Genomic DNA, 17,257 nt, shown 5'->3' on the forward strand with positions numbered 1-17,257 from the left:
AAGCAAAATAAAACTGAACAAACAAAAAACATCTAACTATGAGGACAAATTACACAAACAAAATTGGAGGGTCATGAGGAATCAGACCTCCAGGTTCATTTTCTTCTGTCCATTAGAGCAGTGAAATTCATTTGATTCCAAGTTTTAAGTTATTGCTGAAAAGGAAACAAAACTATTTTGTATTCAAATTCCTACTCTTAACTTCGTATGCCAGGAAAAAGGGGGAAGCATGCTCGAACTATGTGGAATGCTTCTTGCCTGACATTGAAAATTGCTTTGGCTTCCCTTTGCCACTTAAGGCTAAGGTGTTTTGAGATTTCTATTGTTCCAGCCTGGTTCTTTCTTACCTGCCCCAAATGTATCTGACATCTTTAAATTATAAATAGTTGAGCCTGTTACTTCATTTTATTTAATTTGTCACAGATGAGACCTGGTAAAATAGTTAGCAGCGCTCTACTGTTTTTTAAATGTCTCTTGGGGTTAAAGAGCTGCTCCAAACCACCAGGGTTCCTCAATCAGTTAGCCTACTTATAAGTGTTAAATAGCATGAATTCTAATGAACTGGAGGTAAAATTAATTCAGCTTAGTAAAAGGTCAAGACTGGGAAACTGTCATTAATAACAATGAGACCTGCTTCCTATTCCAAGCACCCAGGTTTTCATGGGTCTGTGGATCTTTCTCTCTTCCAGAAGTTGCTATCAACAGCCTCAGATCTTAGTAAATGACTTGAGTAAGTTCTCAGGGCCAAATAAATGCCAGATTGGAGTTTGGAATAGGAAGACCCTGCATGCTTGCCTGTCTCTGAAATTGTGGGATTCTGCTTTCTCTGATCTTAAGGAAGACTAGGGTTGACTGGGGCTGGGATCAAAAGTTGTCAAATTCACAAGCTGGTCCTCGGGACCAGTGCAGCATACATTGCAATTGAAGAGACAGAACATGTGGGGTCAGCTCAACATCAGGATGGCCATTGGAGCAGTTCAGTGGAGAAAATAAAAATCTCTCTCCCTTTTTTCCTTCACTCTGCATAATTTTTCTCTGAACCTAGTTGTATGATTTTATGAATGTGTAGAAGTAGCAAGTTGGTTATTCCCATGTCAATGATTTTTGGTATTTTGTGTATAGCATCCAGTCTTAGAAAGTTGTGTGGCTCATCGAGCCTGATTTGTCTTCGGTCACATATTTAGTATGTGCCAATTATAGAACTTGAACCCAGGTTTTCCTTACCACAAACCTAACTGTTGCTTCGATACAACTATCTCCTGTCCCTGGATCTTTCCACTGGCTCTTCCCTATGCCTGGAGTGCTCTCCTTTCTCAATTATCTTTTTAATTCCCCTGGCAGCCAGATGGTGAAGTGGATAGAACACCAGGCTGAGAATCAGAACAGCTGAATTTAAATATAGCCTCAGGCACTGGGCAAGTCCCTCAAACTCTCTTTGCCTCAGTTTCCTCATCTGATAATAACAGCACTAACCTCCCAGGGTCATTGTGAGGTTGAAATGAGAATACTTGTAAAGCATTTAACATAGTGCCTGGCACATAGTAGGTTATAATCATTATTATAATCGCTATTATTATTATCCTGTGCTTTCTGTAGGAGCCTTTCTAGGTGTCCCCAGGTTCTAATTCCTTTATTCTGAGATTATCTATTATTTACTTTCTACATAACATATATATTTAGTTCGTTACATCTCCTCTCTCCATTAGAATATGAGCAAGGAGGGTAGAACCAAGATGGCTGAGTAAAAACAGTGACTTCTTTGAGCTCTCCAGTAAACCGTTCCAAATACCTGTGAAAAATGACTCTAAACAAATCTAGAGCAGCAGAACCCACAAAAAGACAGAGAGAAGCACATTTCCACCACAAGACTACCTGGATGGTTGATAGGAAAGGTCTACTGCACATGGTTGGGAGAGGAGCACAGTTCAGTATGGACCATGCAGGGAAAGAAGGGGCCAGAAGACACATGGAGCAGGCCTCAGGAGACTGAATCATGGGCAGCTGTGGCAGTTTCCAGACTTCTCAACCCAAAAATGCCAAAGACAACTTAGAAGGTCAGTGGGAAAGGTCTGTCAGACCTGGGTGAGAGAGGAGTGTGGTCCAGCCTTGACCCTAGCTCAGCCCTAGGGTGGCAGACACAGCTACAGTGGTTGCTTTCTCAGCTCTCAGCCCATAGATGGTGGGGGAAACAAGTGGCTAAGCAGAGGGGAATTTGCTAGTGTTGAGGCAGGATTCTCTTGCTTTTCCCATGCTTGCATCTGGGTTGCAGTCTTGGTGGCTGTCCTGGAACAAGGAGGAGAGCTGGCAAGGCAGAGCTTGTGAGGGTATACGGATAGAATCCTCCTCATATTTCCAAGGCATAAAAGAGTGCTTGTGGTCACTCACAGACCAGAACACAGGCCGGGAAAGGAGTAACCACTTGTCCTTGATCATAGCACCTTGGAAGAACTGAAAATTTACAAATCTCTAGAAGTATCTTTGAAAACAGCTTCATAAAACCCTTGAAACTTGGGACAGTACACCTTCCACACTGGAAGCAGAGCTCTACCTCAACAAATAATTTGAAAAGGCAAGTAATTGGCTGGGAAGAAGAGCAGGCAGTGGCGGAGTGGGGGTGGGAAACCTCAGAATATAGACTCTTACTATGGTGACAAAGGAAACAAAAACATACAATGAGAAGGAGACAACAAAGTCAAAACTCCTATATCCAAAGCCTCCAAGAAAAATATGTATTGATCTCAGGCCATGAAAGAGCTTAAAAAGGATTTTGTAAAGCAAATAAGAGAAATAGAGGTAAAATTAGGAAGAGAAATGAGAGTGATGCAAGAAAATCATGAAAAACGAGTCAACAGCTTGCTAAAGGAGACCCCCAAAAACATATCAAAGAAAATAACAAATAGACAAACCCAAATGGCAAAAGAGATCCAACAAGCCAGTGAGGAGAAGAATGCCTTAAAAAGCAGAATTGTCCAAATGGAAAAGGAGGTCAAAAAGGTCACTGAAGAAAATAATTCCTTAAAAATTAGAATGGAGCAAATGGAAGCCAGTGACTATGAGAAGCAAGAAATTGTAAAATGCAACCAAAAGAATGAAAAAAAGTATAATACAATGTGAAGTATCTCACTGGAAAAACAACTGACATGGAAAATTGATCCATTATCTATTTAAAAAGATAATTTAAACATTATAAAAATTATTGGACTACCTGAAAGCTAGGATCAAAAACAGAGCCTAGATATTATCTTTCAAGGAACTATCAAGGAAAACAACCCTGATATTCTAGAACTAGAGGGTAAAATAAAAATTGAAAGACTACCTCAATCACTTCCTGAAAGAGGTCCCCAAAGGAAAACTCCTAAGACTATTATAGCTAAATTCCAGAGTTCCCAGGTGAAGGGGAAAAAAAAAAGTATTGCAAATAGCCAGGAAGAAACAATTCATGTATTGTGGGAACACAATCAGCATAACACAAGATTTAGCAGCTTCTATGTTAAAGGATCAGAGGGCTTGGAATCTAATATTCTAGAGGTCAAATAAGCTAGGAGTAAAACCATGAACTACCTACCCAGCAAAACTGAGTATAAATCATTCAATTATAAGTATAATAATTCAATGAAATAAAGAACTTGCAAACATTCTTGATGAAAAGATCAGAGCTGAATAGAAAATTTGACTTTTAATTACCAGATTCAAGAGAAGAATGAAAAGGTAAATAAGAAAGAGAAATCATAAGGGACTTATTAAAGTTGAACTGTTTACATTCTTACATAGAAAGATGACATTTGTAACTCACGACACCTTTCTGAGTATTAGGGTAGTTGGAGTATCTCTCTATTTATATACATATACATACACATACACATACACATATACGTGTACATACATATATAAACACATACATATATATACATATATACATATGTATGAGTTACAGTTAGAGTACATATGTGTTGCATACACACACACACACAGAGGACACAAGGTGAGTTGAATAGGAAGGGATGATATCTAAAAAAATAAAATTAAGGAGTGAGAAAGGATTATATTGGGAAAAGGAGAAAGGAAGAGGTAGAATGGTGTAAATTACCTCACATTAAAGGGTCAAGAAAAAGCTTTTACACTGCAGGGGAAGAGGGGAGAGGGGAGAGGGAATAAGTCAATCATTCGCACAGTATTTGGCTTTAGGAGAGAATAACATATACACTCAATTGGGTATGGAAATCTATCTTAGCCTACAGGAAAATAGGGGAGAAGGGTATAAGAGAGTGGAGGATGATAACAGGGAGGGCAGATTGGGGGAGTGGGTAATCAGAAGCAAACATTTTTGAGGAAGGACAGGGTCAAAGGAGATATTAGAAAAATGGGGGATGGGATAGAATGGAGGGAAATATAGTTAGTCTCTCACAACATGACTATTATGGAAGTGTTTCGCAAGACTACAACTTTGTAACCTGTATCGAGTTGCTAGCCTTCTCAGTGAGGGTGGGTGGGGAGGGAGGAAGGGGGAAAAAATTGTAATTCAACATTTCAAAAACAAATGTTAAAAATTATTTTTATGTGCAGCTGTGAAATAAGATTTATAGACAAAGGTACTAGAAATATAAATTGCCCTAAAGGAAAATGGAAGAGGAAGGGGACAAGAGAAGAGGAGGTGATAGAAGGGAGGGCAGATTGAGGGAAGGGGTATTGATAATGTATGCTGTCTTGGGGGGCAGAGAGGAGAGACGGGGAGAAAATTTGGAACTCAAAATCTTTTCGAAATGAATCTTGAAAAAAATAATATAATTAATTAATAATTTTTTTTTTAAAAAGAAGATGAACAAAGATTAAGTTAGAGGTGGGGAACCTTTAGCTTAGAGGCCTGGAAGATCTAGGTCCACCACCCCTGGATTAAAATTTGGTCTTTCTTTTGCTCCCCAGTCCTTAGTGCAACACCTACAACATGTTGTTGTTAAGTCGTGTTCAGTCTTTCCCAACTCTCTGTGACCCAATTTGGGTTTTTCTTGAGAAACACATTAAATGGAGTGCCATTTCCTCCTCCAGTTCATTTGACAGATGAGGAAACTGAGGTAAACAGGGTTAAATGACTTGCCCAGTGTCACACAACTAATAAATGTCTGAGGCAAGATTTGAATTCTAGAAGATAAGTCTTCCTGACTCCAGGCCCAGTGCGCTATCTATTTGTGCCACTTAGCTACCCTTGCCTGGCACATAGTGACTTCTAAATATTTGTTTAACTAATTGACTTCTATTCATGATGCTAAATTGTTTATCTTTCTAATTCATACACAAATGTATATGTTTATATGGATGTGTGTATACATGGATATATATATGTATATGTGAGGCAAGGAGAGCAAAGGGAAAAGGAGACAAAGATAGAGATGAGATGAAGAAATAGAGGAACTTAGAAAGGAAATTATTTTCTGAGAGTGTAATAGCTAGTATGTACAAAATCCAATATTTGAACATAAGCCTTATGATTTTCAATAATGTATCTTTTCAACTTTCCATGATACCCTATATAGTATAAAAAGTTAAAAGTGATATTCATTCAAAATAATATTAATGATGATTACTGATATTAGTGCATCATTTTAAGCTGGGCAAATAATTTTATCTATATTATCCTATTTGAACCTCATGACTAACATGGGAGGTAATTATTTGCTATGCACCTATGATTTTATTGATGTGGGAAGCTTCCATTGAGTGGGCTCCATCCACACTCTGCTGAAATTTATAGTTTTCGAGAATTGCTGATAGCGCTAAGAAATTAAGCAACATGCCTAGGGTATAAAGCAGGTATGTGTCAGGGGCAGGCCTTGTACCCAGGTCATCAGAACCCTAGAGGCAGACTTCTATTGATCAAAATATGCTGCTACTACAAGTTGAAGGATGAAGATGATGATGATGATGATGATGAAGAGGAGGAGGAAGATGGATGGATTAATAGATAGATGGATGGATAGATGGAAGACTGGGTGGATGGATGGATTTGAACCTTAATTGTCCTGTCTCTCAAGTTCAGCAATCCATTCATTAGCCACGGTTGTAGGGGACTATATTGGGCCTCTCACAAACTTGCCTTAGAGCAAATACCTGGGTTTGGCATTTCTAGAAAATTGGTACTCAGGAAATGATATCATCAGGAGATTTATTGTTATGCCGTACAGCAAGTAGGCAAACAAGCCTGTAGAAACACACTATTGCAACACACGTGGAGAGAGGCATGGCTGCACATGAAAGAAATTCATCCTAGCCTGAGGGTGAGAGGACACATTGAGGAGAGGATACATTCAAGGTTGAAGGTCAGATGGCAAGATTATACCCAAACAATGGGCTTCCTTGAAAACAGAAACAGGAGGAAGCATCCCACTTTGGTAGTTCTCCTAGATGTTATCAAGAGCAGGCTTAACGGAATCCTGGGTGGGGGAGTTTTGTTAGCAGATCCACCAACTGGTGGGAGGTTTTTATGTTAGCTAAAATAGCAGAAAGAGAATGACTCAAGGCCCTTACAAGTAGTTTAAGAGTTTATGCAATCCACAAAGTTCAAGCCTTAAGCTCCCGACAGAGTTAACAGTGGAAAAGTTCAAACTGTCTCTTTTGTCTATGTGCTTCTATGGACATTAGGACCACTCAGCCTAAATGACACCATATTGGAATCCTGCCATTATAATGTAACATCAATCAATAAGCAAACAAAAATGTCCAGCAACATGAAGTTTATGAATGTCACATGAGGTACTCCTAAAATGGTGGTGTTTTTATTTCCCAAGTCATAAGTCATCAGCCCACCCCAATTACGCTTCCCACTTTGGTCATTTATTTCATTCCTCTGAAGCTAATGGGTTTGGTTTTGTTTGCCTTTTGTAAAATGGGAATAATAATGCTGTATTATCTATCTTTCAGGGTTTCTGTAGGGAAACTTGTTTCTAGTCATGATAGAAAAATCAGTGGTTGTCCTTTTTTAATTCGATCTGACTGTCTCTTCTGCTCCAAAAAGCCTCATATCACGTTGACAGGAAGCTTACTGCTTTCAGTGCCTTCTAATTGCCCATTATCTGCTTCCTTCCTCTTATCTGCTCATCTGTTTCCTTCTGTACTTTCACAGGCCATAATCTCACTTATCAAGTATTTCTTCCATCTTCTTTCTTCATTTTTGACAAGGATCTTGTGACCTGCTGTGCTGGATCCCAAGTTATCAATTGTTCTCTGCATTATACTCATTTTTCTGGCCACCTACATCTTCTCTCTTTTGAGGAGACAATGATTCTTCTATTTTCCAGAAACCCTATGGATTTAATAGAGAATATTTTCCTGAAATTCATAGAGAGTTTATTGTGCTGGTTTTCCATAGTTTAAAAACAATGATTCAGGGACTTCCTTTTTTTTGTTTTAAGATTTCAATGGCATTGCTCCAACGGAATCCTCCTAGCTATTTTTTTCCTGTTGCTTGGTCACTTACTTATTTTAATTAATTATGTGCTTATTTATGCGTTTTTTATTTATATATCTGTTTGAGTATTTGTTTATCAATTGATTTATTTGGCCAATTGTATTCATTAGATTGTGTGTTGTTAATTTGGCAATAAATGTTTTCCCAAAAAGTTTGGTCAATTACATTTCAGCCTTATCTCAAGCCCTCCTTCTCATGTGCTCCACGTTCCATGTATACTGCATTATTCTCCATTTCCCCTCCCATTTCATCCACCTTTTGTATTGAGGCCCTTCACTCTTCTGCCACTTCTACACATAAATTATTTGGGTGTTCAAATTCTCTGGTTCCTTCAGGACTCAGCTCAGGTAGTACCTCCTCTGTGAATCATTCGCTGATCCAACACACCATCCTCTTCACTATTTAGAAGAGGCTTTTTACTTTCAAATCTCTAGTCACTCTCCCGTGGCCTCATCATACTTTATTTTTTTTCACAATAATAACCCACTGTTGGTCAGAGTGGAAATGAAGAGCTGTGCTGCCTCCGTTTTCACTAAGACACCCTTCTCATCTCTGAACTCAAACACATACACTTGGTTTAAATCTGCTTGAGGTTGGAGGGACTTAGCTCTACAGAAAGGGAAAGAGTATTGCCTTTTTTGCCTCTTTGGCAATTTTTACCCTCATCCTGGAACCCTGGTCAAAACTGATTAAAGCTTATGTTTCATAATCTCCCCAAAAGGGAACAGTAGAGAACTGCTCAATGTACAATGTGGTGCAGGTATACGACAGCTATTTTTTTTTGCCTCGAACAAAATGAAAGATAAATACAAAATTCTCATTGTAGTACGTAAACAATAAAATAGATAGAAAAAATAAGTGAATGAGCTAATGAATGAATAGAATGGATAACAAAGAAATCACAATAATAACATTACTGCTTTATTCCCTTATGAAAAATTTTATTTAAGGTAGAGCTTGGAGGACTTGTGATTGAGACTTTTAAATTTCCCCGTTTCCTCCATGTGCTTGTTTTCTGACAATGTACACCAAGACTTTGACTCATCTTCCTTTTGAGCATCATTTTTCCTCCAAACACTGCTTCAGTGATTTTAGAAATGGGCTCTCCTAAAACTTCTCACATTCACAAGTAGCCTCATAGGATGCCAGTCTCAGCATCAATACTTATTCACTTATGCTCAGGGAAGGAATGCAAAGGAAAATTCACCATACCTTTGAAATTTACTCTCTGTTTCTCCTAGGTGGGAGAGAGACTTTACCTGACATATGCTCACAGCCTCCATGTGGCCGGGTTGGAGAAAGACCCAGGCTCTCTGTCTCACCCCTTTCATTGAAATTGTATAGTTATATAGTTCTGTTGGCCACTCCCTAATCAGTATGGTAAGTATATATGTGGCCAATATAAGGGAAAACAAATTGAAAAGAGGAACTCGGAGTGTAAGAAGGGACATAGAAGCCACTTGCCAAAACTGCCTCCTAAATAATTAAAGCCCCATCCAGAAATCAACCACTAAATTGCAAGAGGCCAGGGAGGCCCCAAGAAAGGGCCATTGACCTGAACATTGCAAATAAACACCACACATTTGCAGTAAAACCAGAAAAAGGTTATGCTAATTAGGCATCCTAAAGAGGCCTTGAGAACTTCGAGGTGAGGTGATGTTGATTTGCTAATGAGTGAAACCTGAGGGATACAGATGTGATTTGGGCTATCCCTCCTCACTAGGACCGTATAAGAATACCTACCCCTCCATTACTTCTGCAACTGCTACAGCCCTTTTCTGCCTGAAGGCTTCCAACTCTAATTTGAAGTTCTGTAAGTGACTCTATGTGACTTTGTTCCTCCCCTGTCTCTTTCCTATGCTATTTGCTTCCTTCTTCCCTTCTATTCCCCTTGCCATCCCTGCATCATTGACTTCTATACCCTTTGTGGCTTATTAAAGTTTGATTGATGCATTCTTTCCCAGTTTTTGCTACTGTGATCTTTCGCAGACCCAGTGAGTATCCAAAGAACTGGGTTTGACCTGAAGGAGACTCTTTGTGGTCTCCTCCCTTAGATATAAGCAAGAGACCAAGGCTGAGACTTTAACCTGTTGGCAGCCACATCTATTGTAGATGAGCCTAGGCCATGGACCTACTGATAAGAAACACAAACTGACAAAAGAATGACATTTCCCTCTAGATAGGGACCTCCCTTTATGGCTTGGCTTAATAGAACAGCTCTCAGGGAAGAGATGGCCTTGCCATGACATGGTGATGGAAGAGAGCAGCACATTGGATATAACATCTCTCTCTCTCTGAAAAATCCACTGAGTAATTTGCTCTTCCTGCTCAGTGGCCAATAAAAAATGTTTCATCATCTCATTGGACAGAAGTAGAGAGACACACATATGTAGAGAAGGACATACAGAGTATCGAAAGAGAAAGACTTCTAACCCTCAAGTCCTAAAGGCTCGGGTTTATTTTGTTCCTTTTACACATACTTGCTATGTCTGAAGAAGCCACCAACATCTTTCCAGGCTCTGAAAGTCATGGTATTGGCATTATCCTGCACACCTCATGCTCGCTAACCCCACATATCCAATCTGTAGGGAAACTTTGCCTTCTGAACTCCCACAGCATCTCTCTGATTCTAACCCCTCTTTGCTAACAGAATGGCTATTACCTTCAGGCATGGAGAACTTGTGGCCCTGAGGTCACGTGTAACCTTCTAATGCCTTGAGTATGGCTTTTTGACTGAGTCCAACTTTTACAGAACGAATCATTTCATTAAGAGGATTTGTTCTGTGAAGTTTGGACTTAGTCAAAGGGTCACATTTGAGGACCTATAGGGCCACATGTGGCCTCAAGGCTGCAGGTTCTCCAGCCCTGGTTTGGCTTATTGCCGCAATTAGTGGAAAACTCTGTTAATTGGTCTCTGTGCTTTAATCTCTTTCCATTCCAAGTTACTAAACTATAGTGTCGACATAATTTTTCTTGAGTGAGGATCTGACCGTGTGACTTCCCCACACAATTACTTCAAGAGGCTTGTAATTATCTCTAGGATACAATATAAACTGTTAGTTAGCTATTAAAGCCCAGATGATATGGCCTCAATGTACCCTAATAGCTTCATTTAATAAGACTCCAACTCATGTACTCTCTATCTAAGGCAGCCTTGGCTTCTCTCTCTTCCTCCTGTACAACTCTCAATCTCCCCATCTCTGTTTCCTTGCACTGAATGTCCCATGTGTGCAATGCATTCCCTTCTTTTCTGCCTTTTAGACTCCCTCTCTTCCTTTAAGATACAAGTAAAACACTATTTTCCGCATGAGGCCTTTGTGCATTCCCATAACTGCTGCTGCCAAACTCCCAAAGAGACTTGTATTTGATTCTTGTATGGTTTAAATTTGGGATTTATATATCTTTATGGATTCTGGTTTCCTTCACCATTAGAATGAAAACTCGTGATGAGTAGAATTGGCTTCATTCTTTGTATTTGTATTCCCAGCATCTAGCAGAATGACTGGAAAATAGCAGGCAATTTAAAATCTGAGTCGATTGAGTGATCAAGAGGATGTTAATTTACCATAATATAAGTGTGTGCATACATGTTTATGTCTACATTAAGATCTCTATCTCTCTATCTTTCTGTCTGCCTATCTGTTTATCTATCTATCTATCTATCTATCTATCTATCTATCTATCTATCTACCTCTATTTACCCCTGCAGTAGTAAGTTCCATGCAGCAGCCAGGAGATATTATACATACATATATATGCTAGTTATAATATTTTCATGATCATTACATCATGTTTTTATTGCTTGTTGATTGATGACTTTGTAGCTCCCTTTATGCATGAAATTTCAAGATCAAAGACCCCTTGAAAGCAGGGGCCATTTCCCTTTTCTCTTTCTGCCCATAGCATCTTTCACAGTGGCAGGCATATAATAGTCATTTAACAAACATCTGTTAAGTCAAAGTGAATGGAATTGAATAAAGCACAATAGCATGTTCATGTATGCTGATGTACATATACATACATACATATATACATATATATATATATCCACATATATATGTATATATCCACATATATATGTGTGTGTGTGTGTGTGTGTGTGTGTGTGTGTGTTTGTTGTGTGTGTGTGGATATATACATATATATCCACATGGGCATACACGTGCACAAACACACACCCAAATACCTATAGTCCTACGTATAATGCACATACACACTTAAATTAATATGTACATTTGCATGCATAATTTGAGCTGAAACCACTGAATTAAAAAATACTTATAAAAGAATGTACAAACTACCCAAACATTTATCCCATTTGAGAACTCTTTCTTTTTAGAAAATAATTCTCTAGGCCACTTTGATGCGTATAGCAGAAAGAAAAATCATAAGAACATGCACTCACATTCCTATAGCACTTTTTCTTCACAAAGTTATTTCTTTTCTACCACTCTACAGAGGAAAGGTTTGTGGAAATGGGGTGAAAGTACAAGAAGGAATAAGCCCATTTTCTGGGAAAGGAATCTGACTTGGAGAGGTTGGTCAGCTTGCTCAAGGTCACACAGAAATCATCCATCCAGACCTGAATTAAAAAGCAGGTCTCCTGACAAATCCACTCCCCTTCCCCTTACACTACACTTTCTCTGCCAGCCATCATCCATTCTCAATGTTAAGTACTTCTCTGCGGTTGGTTTCAATGGGGAGAGACTGAGCTTTCTTCATTGCAGACCTAGCGTACTGATCGTCATCACAGCTGGAAACATGTTAGCTTAATTGGAATTCTTTCCCCATGATTCCCCTGCTGGCCCTGGATTCCTAATGGCACAGTGACATCAGTGAACATTTGCTATTTGTGCCTGGCAAAGAATTAGGGGGAGAAACATTTATGTGAGAAGGGCTTTAGATAGTAGCACAATTTAGAAATCAAGGAACCAGTCAATTTGGCAAAAGAGGGGCCCTAATGAGGCCAGACGTTGGGGGCTTTAGTCACTTATGGGCCAATTAGCTTCCTAGGGTTCATGGGTCCTGCTGGTTTTCCTAACGCTCACACATTGATTCCCAAACACCAGAAAACTTGTCAATAAGAGGACCAGCTAGGAGACAGTCTTCGAAGCAACATAAACACATTGTTACCAAGTACACGATGTTCAGAGCCTGGGCAAGTAGTGTCACCCATGTCCTATCCAGCAGACTTGAACTCATGTTTTTATTTTTTGTTTTAAAAGAAAACCTCAGGTCCAGGTCCACTGATATATCCCTGAATTGTTTTCTGCTATCACCCCTGGGTTTTTCTTTGAGATCTACCTTGCCCACCTATCTCTTTGTGGAGGAAACAATAACAACGGTAGCTTCTTTCCCCAACCGTCCATCTATCAAAGCCCTCCTAAGTGCGACTCTCAGCAAGGTGTAACTGGGAAAACAGAGAAAGCAGGGAGTATAAGAAGAGATAGAAAGTTAAATTTATAAAACGCAAAGAGATGATTGCAAGCTTATAAACCAACTGCATGGGACAAATATTTAGTTACTCTTGTTACTCTAAACTGATGAAACAGCATGTGTAAGAGGAAAAAAAAAATGACATCTGTCATTGAATTTGCAGTCAGAGAACCTCTGCGCATTGAAAAATGTTTTGGGGGGCAACTAGGTGGCGCAGTGGATAGAGCACTGGCCCTGGATTCAGGAGGACCTGAGTTCAAATCCACCCTCAGACACATAGCACTTACTAGCTGTGTGACCCTGGGCAAGTCACTTAACCCCATTGCCTAGCCAAAAAAAAGAAAGGTTTTGGATTTGAGGTTAGAGAACCTGGAATCAAATTCTGATACTACCTCTTAAGGCCTGGAGGAGCTTGGGCTAGTCATTTCATTTCTTTGGGACCCAATGTCCTCACTTATTAAAGTGAGGGATTTGGACCAGTTGGCTTTTCAAGTTCATTCCAGATGCATGATCTTAAGACATTTATCCTTTTGGGCCCCAGTTTTCTTCATCTGTAAAATTTCATCTGTAAAATCCTGCCTCTTTTCAGCTGTTTTAGATATTGTCTTCTTTCCTTAGAATATAATCTCCATGAGTTTTGCTTATGTTAATATATCCTACACTTAGCATGCTGCTGAGCACATGGGAAACAATAAATACTCTATGGAAATATCTACATATCCATGTATATAACTTCATATTAATGTGTGCAAATGTTTAGATATGTATCTATTTAGTTACCTATCTAAAATGAATGAGCTGGCTTGGGGTACCTTATACCTTTATATAACCCTACGTCTAACTTCACTCTAATATAATCTTTGCTTTCCAGTGAATTTCTATAGCACTGACAGACAGTATGTTTCATATGTAACGATATATAATCATGAATTTTTATCTGATTGCTTCCCCAAATTAGATTACAAATTCCTTGAAGGAAGAACTTGGGCTTCTAATTCACTTCTATTCTACACAGAGCATAAAACAATAGACACTTAAAAAAAACCCTATATAATATTTTATTTGATTTCCCCAAATTACATGTTAAAATAATTTTTAATGTTTTTGTTTTGAGTTCCAAATTCACCCCTGTCTTCTTCCCTCCCCTCCCCCCTCCTTGAGATGGTAAACAATCTGATATAGATTATATATGTGCAATCAGGTTAAATATTTCCATATTAGACATTTTGTACAAGAAGACTTGAATAAAAAAAGAATAAGTAAAAGAAAGAAAGAAAGTGAAAAATAGCATGCTTCCGTCTACATTCAGATAGTACCAGTTCTGTCTCTCAAGGCAGACAGCATGCTTCATCATGAGTCCTTAGGGATCGTCTTGCATCATTGTATTGCTGAGAACAGCTAAGTCATTCATAGTTCTTCATCACACAATATTGCTGTTACTTTGTACAATGTTCTCCTGGTTCTGCTCACTTCACTTTGTATCAGTTTATGTAAGTCTTTCAAGGTTTCTTTAAAAATCATCGTGGTTGTGATTTCTTTTGGCACAATAATATTCCATCACAATCCTATACCAAAGCTCACTTAGCCATTCCCCAATTGATGGGCATCCCTTTGATTTTCAATTCTTAACAATCACAAGAAAGAGGTTCTTTTCCATTGTTTTATGTCTTTGGGCTATGGACCTAGCCATGGTATTGGTGATTCAAAAAGTATGCACAGTTTCATAGCCCTTTACTCATAATTGCAAATTGCTATCAAGAATGATGGGTTCGTTTCATGACTCCATCAACAATGCACTAGTAACCCAGTTTTACCACATCTCCTTTGTTTCTATTTATAATTTTCTTCATTTTTGCCATATTAACCCATCTGATAGATTCAAGGTTGTACCTCAGAGTTGTTTTAATTTGCATGTCTATAATTAATAGTGATTTAGAACATTTTTTTTCATATGAATATAGATAGCTTTGATTGCTTTGTCTGAAAACTGCCTTTTGATATACTTTAAGCATTTATCAATTGGGCAATTACTTGTATTTTTTTTTTAGAAATCTGTCTTAGTTCTCTATATTTGAGAAATGAGGCCTTTATAAGACATACTTGATGCAAAAAACAATCTCCATTTTCTGCTTCTTTTTTAATTTTGTTCGCATTGATTTTGTTGTTCAAAAAAACCTTTAAATTTTATATTATCAAACTTATTTATTTTATATTCTGTAATGCTCTTTCTATTTTCTTTTATGCTAAATTCTTCCCTTACCAATAAATTTGACAAGTAAACTACTCCATGATTTCCTAATTTGTTTATGGTATCACATTTTATGTGTAAATCATGTACAAATTTTGGCTTTACCTTGCTATACAGTGTGAGATGTTGGCCTATACATAGTTAAACAATATACTTTTAAAAGTAATTTATGGATTGAGGGAATGAATGAAAGGATGAATATAAATCTTTGATTAGAGATAGGAAACATGGTAAAAAATCAAGGAAGAAAAGAAAATAGAAGTAAAAGGAGTGTTAGAAATTCTGAATAAACATACGTGTTACCAAAATCACAGAATCAAATAATGGCTGACAAAGTTAGAGAGCTATAGGGAACAAGAGGCCATATGTAATGGTTGAATATTTATAAATTAATTCAATCCCTTACATTTTGTTTTTTCTTTGAAAGGTGGAACTAAAGCTATCCTACACATAGTATATTATAAAAGCATTATTAACTTGACTGCCTTTGTAAGATTTGGGAGATAGTTTTTACCTATATCTGAAGGTCGGGCTATGACCTATATTTGATGATTTTTCCGGCACAAACTTTGACTGAGAGGGTAATGAATTAAAGATACTGTCTGCTGACCTCCAATCTCATATCTCTAGCTGTTTTTCAGATGTCTGAGAAAGGGTGTGCACTAGACATCTTCAACTCAAAATGTCCAAAGCAGAGCTTATTATGTTTCCCTGTAAACCCTCTCCCCTTCTACATTACGTATTACTGTAGGGGGGCAACACCATCTTCCCAGTCCCTCAGGGTGGAGTCATTTTGGATTCCTTACTGCCTCTTACCCCCCTATATCCAAGCTATTTCCAACTTTATCTTTGTGACATCTCTCAAATATGGCCTCTTCTCACCTCTAACACTGCCACCTCTCTAGTATAAACCTTTATTTCCTCACACTTCAATTTTTGCTATAGCCTACTGGTGGTTCTGCCTGCCTCAAGTCTCTCCCTACATCCATTCTCCATTCAACCACTACAGTAATTTTCCTAAAACACAGGTCCAGTCATACCCTTACTTAATAAAATTTACTGGCTTCTTCTTGCCTCTAGGAATAAATAGAAAATGTTGTGTTTGATATTCAAAGCCTTTCATAACCTAGTCCTCCCTACCTTTCCAGTCTTTACACCTTACTCCCCATTCTTTTTGAGTCAGTGACATTGACCTCCTGTTTGTTCCAGGAAGAAGACACTCCACCTATCAGTCCCAGGCATTTTTTTTTATGGAAGTCCCTCATGCCTGGAATGTTCTCTCTTCTCCTCTCTGACTACTGAATTCTCTGGCTTCCTTTAAGTTTCAAATACAATTCTACTTTCTACAGGAAGCCTTCTTTAAACTCTCTTAATTCTAGTACTTTTCATGTTTTATTTTTTTTCCCATTTATCTCATATATAGATTGTTTTCTATATATTTGTTTTCATGTTGCTCCCCCCCCCATTAGCTTGTAAGCTCCTTGAGGGCAGGGAGTCGTTTGCCTCTTTTTGTATTTCCAGAGCTTAGCACAATCCCTAATACGTGGTTGTCTCTTAATAATTTTTTGGACTGATTGAAATTTTCTAGGGCCACTTCTGAGATGGATCATAGGAATACTGCCCCCAAATTTGAACCTACCAATTGATAATGCAATCCTCATGGGGATTAATATGGACAAATATCCAAGTACAGCTTGTTTCAGTCACAAGGAAAAACAAACAAGAAATAAATGGACAGAGAAGTCCTCCAAATTCCGTGTTAAGCCGTAAGGTTATTTCCATCTTCTACTACTTCTGCCATTTGGGCATCACATCTACTCAACACTTTCAAACAGCTGAATTACTAGAGAGTGATCTGTTTCCTGCTACTCAAGAGATCTGATGATCCATCCCATGGTAAAGAGAAAATATTTCAATCCACTTTGTAGAAATGTGAGCTTTGGTGATACAACTCCCCTTTCTAAGCCTTTTCTAGCTCTTTAAAACATGAAGGAATATTACAATCATGGATTGAGATCTGGAAGGTAACCTAGAAATTTTCCCGGTCAATGGTCATTTAATAGTTCAGAGAAGCTAATTCCTCAGATCAGAAATGCCTTCCCTACTTTTGTGCA

Source organism: Phascolarctos cinereus, unplaced genomic scaffold (genome assembly GCF_003287225.1).
Source record: "Phascolarctos cinereus isolate Bilbo 61053 unplaced genomic scaffold, phaCin_HiC Scaffold_2;HRSCAF=192, whole genome shotgun sequence".
Classification (NCBI taxonomy): Eukaryota; Metazoa; Chordata; class Mammalia; order Diprotodontia; family Phascolarctidae; genus Phascolarctos; species Phascolarctos cinereus.